This window comes from Macaca mulatta, chromosome 14 (assembly GCF_049350105.2).
Source record: "Macaca mulatta isolate MMU2019108-1 chromosome 14, T2T-MMU8v2.0, whole genome shotgun sequence".
Lineage (NCBI taxonomy): Eukaryota > Metazoa > Chordata > Mammalia > Primates > Cercopithecidae > Macaca > Macaca mulatta.
Window position 1 is genome coordinate 130,705,574 of NC_133419.1, and position 7,640 is coordinate 130,713,213.

The following is a 7,640-nucleotide window of genomic DNA, read 5'->3' on the forward strand; positions in this document are numbered from 1 at the left end:
TGAATTGCTTTTTCCAAATTACTCTCGTATCTCCTACATGAAGGTAAAAAAAATTGTTTTGCTTTAGAACTTCATTTGCAATTTGTACATTTTCATTAAAGTTTAGTGTTTACTATGGGCCTGGGCATTGTTCTGAGGATTTTTTTTTTTTTTTTTTTTTTTTTTGAGACGGAGTCTCCCTCTGTTGCCAGGCTGGAGTGCAATAGTGCGATCTTGGTTCACTGCCACCTCTGCCTCCTCCCGGGTTCAAGTGATTCTCCTGCCTCAGCCTCCCGAGTAGCTGGGACTACAGGCATGCATCACCACGGCCAGCTAATTTTTGTATTTTTAGTAAAGACGGGGTTTCACCATATTGGCCAGGATGGTCTCGATCTCTTGACCTTGTGATCTGCCCACCTCGGCCTCCCAAAGTGCTGGGGTTACAGGCGTGAGCCACCGCACCTGGCCGCACTTATTTTAATTTAATTTACTTTTCGTTCAATCCTCAGTAATAATAGCTTCCATCTTTTGAGTGCTTGCCGTGCACTAGGCACTGTGCTGAGCAGCTCATTTAATCATCATGCCAATCCTCTGAAAAAGACATCTTACAGACAGGTAAAGAAATAGGTCTGAGAGGTTAGAGAACTTGCTTATGCTAAGAAGCAGCACAGACAGGATTCTTAACCAACGCGGAATCCATAAACTGGGAATTCAATATAACAGTTTTCTGATGAGATTGCGGTACACTGAATTAGTGTTCCTTTGAGTAGAACCAAGGATTGAATCATTGCATTACAAAGCTGGAAGAGACTCCAGGTGTTCACTGGGCCTGTTGTTGGAGATCTTGGGAGAATGGCACTGCTTTAAAAATCTCAAAGAAGGGAATAAACAGCCTCTCTCAAAAGCCTGTGCTAGCACTTAAATAAAAACAGAGTTCTTTCTTTCTAAATAAAGTAATACCATGTTTGCTACAATTCATGTCAATTTTCTGTAAGTTTGGCTATTGTGCAATGGCTGTGACTCCACATTGCCTGTAATAAAGGATTTTCTTGTCCTCATCTATCATATCACTGAGCACACATCCCAGGCAGGCAATGTCTGATTTTTGGCATCACTTTTGTGCTGACAGTTGCCTTGTATTCCCTTTGGCATTCAGGTTTCTGTGATTGCCACCTGCATGTATGGAAGCATTTCTGTGCGCTTAATTCTTTCTTAGTCCTAGATAGTCTCTCTTTTTGGAAACTTTAAAGTTTTTCAGTATTTATATATATATATATATATTTTTTTTTTGAGACAGAGTCTTACTCTGTCACCAAGGCTGGAGTGCAGTGGCATGGTCTTGGCTCACTGCAATCTCCGCCTCCCAGGTTCAAGCAATTCTCCTGCCTCAGCCTCCTGAGTAGCTGGGATTATAGGCGCCCACCACTATGCCTGGCTAATTTTTGTAATTTTGGTTGAGATGGGGTTTCACCATGTTGACCAGGCTGGTCTTGAACTCCTGCCCTCGGCCTCCCAAAGTGCTAGAATTACAGATGTGAGTCAGCCACCATGCCTGGCTGGAAATCATTAAATCATATCCCTGAGGCCACTTTAAGTTCAATCTCCTGTAAAGTGCTAGCTACTCTGATTATTTTTCCTGCCATCATCTGGTGTTCACAGCCTCAGTGGACATGCTCCGGATTCTGTGATCTATATCAGGGAAAACCAGATCTAGCAGAAACTCTACTGCAGTATCGACATTGTCTTGCTTGCTAATAAGATTTTAATTGATTTTAATACACCGAGAAACAAATTCAGAAACAACCCTTTCTGTTCCTGCCATTTGTATTTTTAGTGACTAACTGCCAAGTACTGGTTTCCCAAAGCTGCAGAAGAGACGGTCCCTGTTCTCCAAGATACAGTCTTGTGGAGGAGTCTAGCAAGACACTTGTAAAAGGTTGCCCAAATTCCATGTGTGATGCGTCCATGATTACAATCTGTGGTTACTATAGTACCCGGCCAGTAAGAGTTACTTGCACATTTTAGTATTATATGCAGTAACAATTGCCACCGTGAGAACCGACACATAGGTCATGCCTGTCTCACCACATCATAATGTGCCACCACAAGGTGGCACTGTTGGAACTTGCTGTCTCTTGCTCGCTCGTTGGCTCTCTGTCTCGCAACTTTCTAAAAAATTAGGCATCACTACCGTGTCATGCCAGTCTAAAACAACAGTCCTTCAACATTGTTCAAAAAATCTAAGCACACAGCAATTCCTCATAGCCAACCACCGGAGCCAGTTGAAGGAGACGCTGTCCTGTTCCTTTGTTTACCGTGAGTCATGCGTCTTTCCTTCCTATTCTTCTTTCTTCACTTTGATTTCTGCTCTTCATGACACCAGTGTCTCTAATTATTTCACAGGCTGGGAGAGCTGACAAAGCTGAGATGTCTCCAGGGCCGGGGACCACCTTAATTATAAGGACTGCTTGGTTTCTGTACACCCCAGTTAATTAATGCAAACGTACATTTCTCCCAAATCTTCACTATTGATTCTAACCACCAGGTGGGAGTCTTGGCATATTTACCTTTTATAGGTCCTATAAGAAGAGGGTCTGAAAACTCCCTGAACAATGGATCTCACTAGCTACTTAGTGTATGTATGTGTATAAATATATATGTAATATGTGTAAATGTATTATGCAAACTTGCAAAACTACACCCATTTATCTTTGTTTCAGAAGGAAAGAAAAGAGAAATGCAGGAAAGGAGCCAGGATCTTCAGGATCTGGGGTGATTTCTCCGAGCAGATAAGCTGCTTATTGTAAGTCATTGTAACAAGTCCCAATATAAGTCCCATTGTAACAAGTCCCTTTTACGAGGGACTTGTAAAAACTACCCAGTTCTTATAAATGTGCTTACAATGCGTCAGAGCTGAAGTGCTGAGAAGCCTACTTGGCAGGCAGTAGGCATGTTTATTTTTTTTCTGTCATCATCATCCTATCCTTATCATATATATTCCCATCTGGTCTGGTGGAATAGTGGTAAAATATTTAAAATGTATCTTGTCACCTTTCCCCTCATCCTCAGGGTCTCTCCTTTTAAAATCACCTAGGGCCCTCCTCTGACCTTTTGTTCTCATGAACAGGGGGGAAGCCAATAAGTCATGAACACTTTGTTTTGATAGCAAATACTACTAGAAAAGTTTGAATTTTAAGAGACCTGAGGAAAGGGAAGCAAAATAAATAAACGACTAATAGTAGAATTTCAGACACTGTGGCTCTAGCATGAGGGAGCAATCTGGGGGCCAGTGACACATGCCGGGGCCCCTAAGTAACTATGCTACCCGTCCCTGCTCGCATCGCTGCAGAACTTTGCACACAGAGGTAGTTCCCATTCCTGGAAGTGTTTAAGCAACGACACGAGCACCTGCAGGGTGATAAAAGAGAATTCCTGGACTGGGCAGGAGATTAGAGGACCTTGAAGGACCCATCCCTTCTAATTTAAAAATATTCTTTAAAATTTAAAAAAATATTAAAATTTTTTCTTGATTTAAAGAAAAGGTCTTGCTGTGTTGCTCTGGCTGGTCTTGACTTCCTGGGCTCAAGTGATCCTCCTGCCTCGGCCTACAGACACGGGGAGTAGCTGGGACTGCAGGCACATGCCACCTTGCTGGGCCTAATTTTCAAATAGTCTTGAGCAATGGAGGATTATTTGGATTCTGGATAAGAAACACAGAGTTTTGTTTTTGTTTTGACTTTTAGATATCTACTCCCAGTGCAAATTGTGCAGCTGTCTGTTGATCCCGCTTCCTGAGGTTATAGGATTTCTTTCTTTTTGTCAGAACATTCTCTCTGGCAGGCCGCTCTGTCTGGAGTCTCCTCATGCTCATTGGCATTAGAGAACTTTAAAGAGAGACATAGACAGTAGAGGGGAATGGAACCTAGGAGATCCCTGTCTCTAACCTCTTGCTTTTCTGATGGGGAAACTGAGACCTATTTGGTCAAATGTCATTTGACCAAAGTCACACAGCTGGTTGGCAGGAGATTCAGGGCCAGAATGTAGGTTCTCATCCACTGTTCTCTTTATGTCACATCGAATGCCACTGTCTCCTGAAGAGCAGGATCTGGGCATGACATGACCAAGTCCCGGGGTTGTCTGGAGGCAGGGCTGACAGTTCAGTCTGGGTCCATGGGGTGGGGTGGGACATGCTGATACAGTTCAGCATCCTCCCTAACCCAGTGGACCATGTTATCTTCATTCAGACTGCTTTCTTTTGGGATGTTTGTTTTTTTTCTTCACGAAAACAGCCTTCTATTATGGAGGAATTCAAAATGTCTATAATTTAGCCATATTTAGTGACTTACAAAGGAGTGTTTTACCCTGTGTAAAACTCTTTAAGCATGTGAAGGTGTCCTCTGATTCCCTCAAAAGATGATGCTGAAAGTAAGAAGGCCTGAGGGCTTAGGAAGAGAGTGAGGTTTAGAGCAGCCACGTGGTGGGAGAGAAAGAGGGAGAGGGTGGGGATAGATGTTGCCTTGTGCACTTACATGGAAAGCATTTTAATTAGCATTGAAGCTTCAAATGTTGAAAGCTTTTTTTTCACAGCTTGCCTTGTGTGTATGTATGGACACCAACTCACATCCAAACCTGCCCACCCACCTACACACACGTGCACACACACGTATTTTGGTGGTGCTGGGAGAAGTGGTACACCTTTCTGTTTCTCCTCTTTCTCATTTTTCCTCTTTTGCTCCCATCTCTGGGCTCCCACCCTACTCTTCTCTCTTCTCCTTGAACTTTACCAGATTTTCTTCTTTCCTCCTTTTCTTCCTCAGCTCCCCATTCCCTGTATCTTCACTTTCAGTAAGTAATTCCATTAACCTACTCTACGCCACAGATGGTGCTACACACCAGAGGCAAAGAAATGCAAAAGGTAGTTCCCGTGTTCTGATCACCTCTTTCATCAAGACAGCTCCCTGTCTGGCGAAAGAAAAAGTTAAATAGCCAAATAAATATAATGTAATGCTGCAAGCCCAAGAATAAAGCTATAGCCACAAAACGTGGTACACAAGTAGTAGTTCAGTAGACATCTATTGTTGGAAGTAATACATTATGAAAACCCAGAGAAAGTAGTGATAGTTGTGTTTTGAGGGGCAGGCAGCAGGTTGGGAAGGATTCCATTTGAGTGACATTTTTGTTGGACTTTAATGAATGAGTAGGAGTTCACCAGGCATTGGAGGGAGAAAATCCACACACACACACACACAGACACACCCACACACAGACACACACACACACACGAAGACATTAAAGAGTCTGCCATGTTTGAGAAAGTGAGGAGCTCCCTGAGTCTGCGGTGTAAGGGGCCGCTGAGGCATGGCAGGACTTGGAGCTGGAACAGTCAGCAGGGCCGGTGTGTGAAGCGGTGTATTCATTACCTTGGGGACCTTGGGCTTTCTCCCAGAGGGCAATGCAGATTCATTGAAGCCTCGTACTCAGGGGAGTGACATGACCGTATTTGTCTTTGGAAAGACAGCTCTAGCAATTATGTAGAATCAGGATTGCATTAGTGGAGAGATTGGATAATGGAGACCTGTCAGGACATGACTTCAGGAGATGGCGGGAGCCTGAGTTAAGAAGTGGCAGCAGGGAGGATCGCGGGGGCCACGGAGAGAGAGATGAGGCTGCCTAGTGGAGGCCTGAGGTGAAGAGAGATGCCATTGGCCTAGTGGGGAAAACAGCAGGGAAGAGGTGTAGGTGGACATGTGCATTGCTTTGGGTGTGTGCGTGGGGGAGGAAGAAGTCTGGGTACAATTTTGAAAGAGGAAAACAAAGACAACCCCAAATTTCACAAATATTCATACAGCTATGTGCCCGCTTTTCTTTCTTCCTTTCTCTTTTTCTTTTCTTTCTTTCTTTCTTTCTTTCTTTCTTTCTTTCTTTCTTTCTTTCCTTCCTTCTTTCTCTTTCTTTCTTTCTTTCTCTTTCTTTCTTTCTTTCTTTCTCTTTCCTTCCTTCCTTCCTTCCTTCCTCTCTCTCTCCCTTTCTCTCTTTCTTTCTTTCCCTTCTTTTCTTCCTCCCTTCCCTTCCCCTCTTTCTTTCCTCCCTTCCTTTCCCCTTTCTTTCCTTCCTTCCTTCCTTCCTTCCTTCCTCCCTCCCTCCCTCCCTCCCTCCCTTCCTTCCTTCCTTCCTTCCTTCCTTCCTTCCTTCCTTCCTTCCTTCCTTTCCTCCCTCCCTCCCTTCCCTTCCTCCCTCCCTCCCTCCCTTCCTTCCTTTTCTTTCTTTTTTTTTTTGACAGAGTCTCGCTCCATCGCCAGGCTGAAGTGCAGTGGCATGATCTTGACTCACCGCAACCTCTGCCTCCCGGGTTCAAGCGATTCTCCTGCCTCAGCTTCCTGAGTAACTGGGACTACAGGCCTGTGCCACCACGCCCGGCAAAATTTTGTATTTTTAGTAGCTACAGGGTTTCAGCATGTTGGCCAGGCTGGTCTTGGACCCCCAACCTCAAGTGATCCACCTGCCTTGGCCTCCCAAAGTGCTGGGATATAGGGGTGAGTCACCACATCCGGCCGAGCAATGTGCTTTCACTTCCACTTCAACTGCACATGTCCACACTTGACTCCCAAATCTGCCTTTCCGGCCCCCATCACTGCCTGAGCTTCATCACACGCATTCACTGCCACCTTGATATCCAGAGGGTCCTTACCTAGCCTGAAACAGAAGTTTTCCCCATTCCTCCATTTCTCTTCTTTTCCGCATTTCCTAGAGCACAGGTGACATCTGCCTGTCAGTTACCCTTCTTGCTGTCTCCTCTCCCTCCACAGCTGGGGCCTTTCCAGAAGCAGGAAGCACCCCTGGTTTTCCTTTGCTGATTGCAGTGACTTTTACCCAGTTGGGTTCTGTGGTCAGGTGTCTTCCAGTTGGCCTGTTGGCTGATTCAAAATGTCAAGGTGGGAGGTACCGATGTGAGGGAGGAGGTTCCTGGCTGGTTCAGGGAGAAAAAGGAGAGGGAGGTGGAATCTTCACTTGGAGTGACTTGACTTTTGGAGTCTCACCAACCACAGCTTGAAAGCATTGGGCAAGTTGCTGGGCCGCTCTTGCCAGCTTGGCTAAGAAGTGACATTACTGGATCCTATCACCTCTTGGCTCTCAACGATGACAAGAGAGGCTGCACAGAGGTGCAGAGAGGACAGAGTGAGGGGAAGCATGACGTGGAAGGCCTTTCTGGAGGAGACGACTTCTGTTTCCTCAGTAGAGCATTGGGGAACCCATGGTGGGAGAACAGTAGGGTCTGCTGGGCGCCTCAGGCTCTGCTCTGGGAACTGTGTGCAGGTGGGAGGTGGGCCTGAGCCAGGGCAGCCGGAAGCAGCTTTTCTTCTATGACTGGCCAGGCTCAAACACTAGTTTTATGTTCTTCTTTAGTTAAATACCAGAGTTGTCTGCCCTTTAATTTCCAATGTCCTTGAGGATCAGAGAAAACTCACATCTATAAGCCTCGTGCATATCAGGTTCCTGGAGGCTCAGCTGTAAATCGTACCTGCCTCTTGGGCCCATGCTGTCTCATTGACTGTCCACGATGCTCGTTCCCATTGCCTGCTCACCTCCCACTTCTAGAGTGAAACACATTCCATCTGAAGTGAGATGATGTGCATTGACCATTAGCAAAAGAGAGGGCCGGA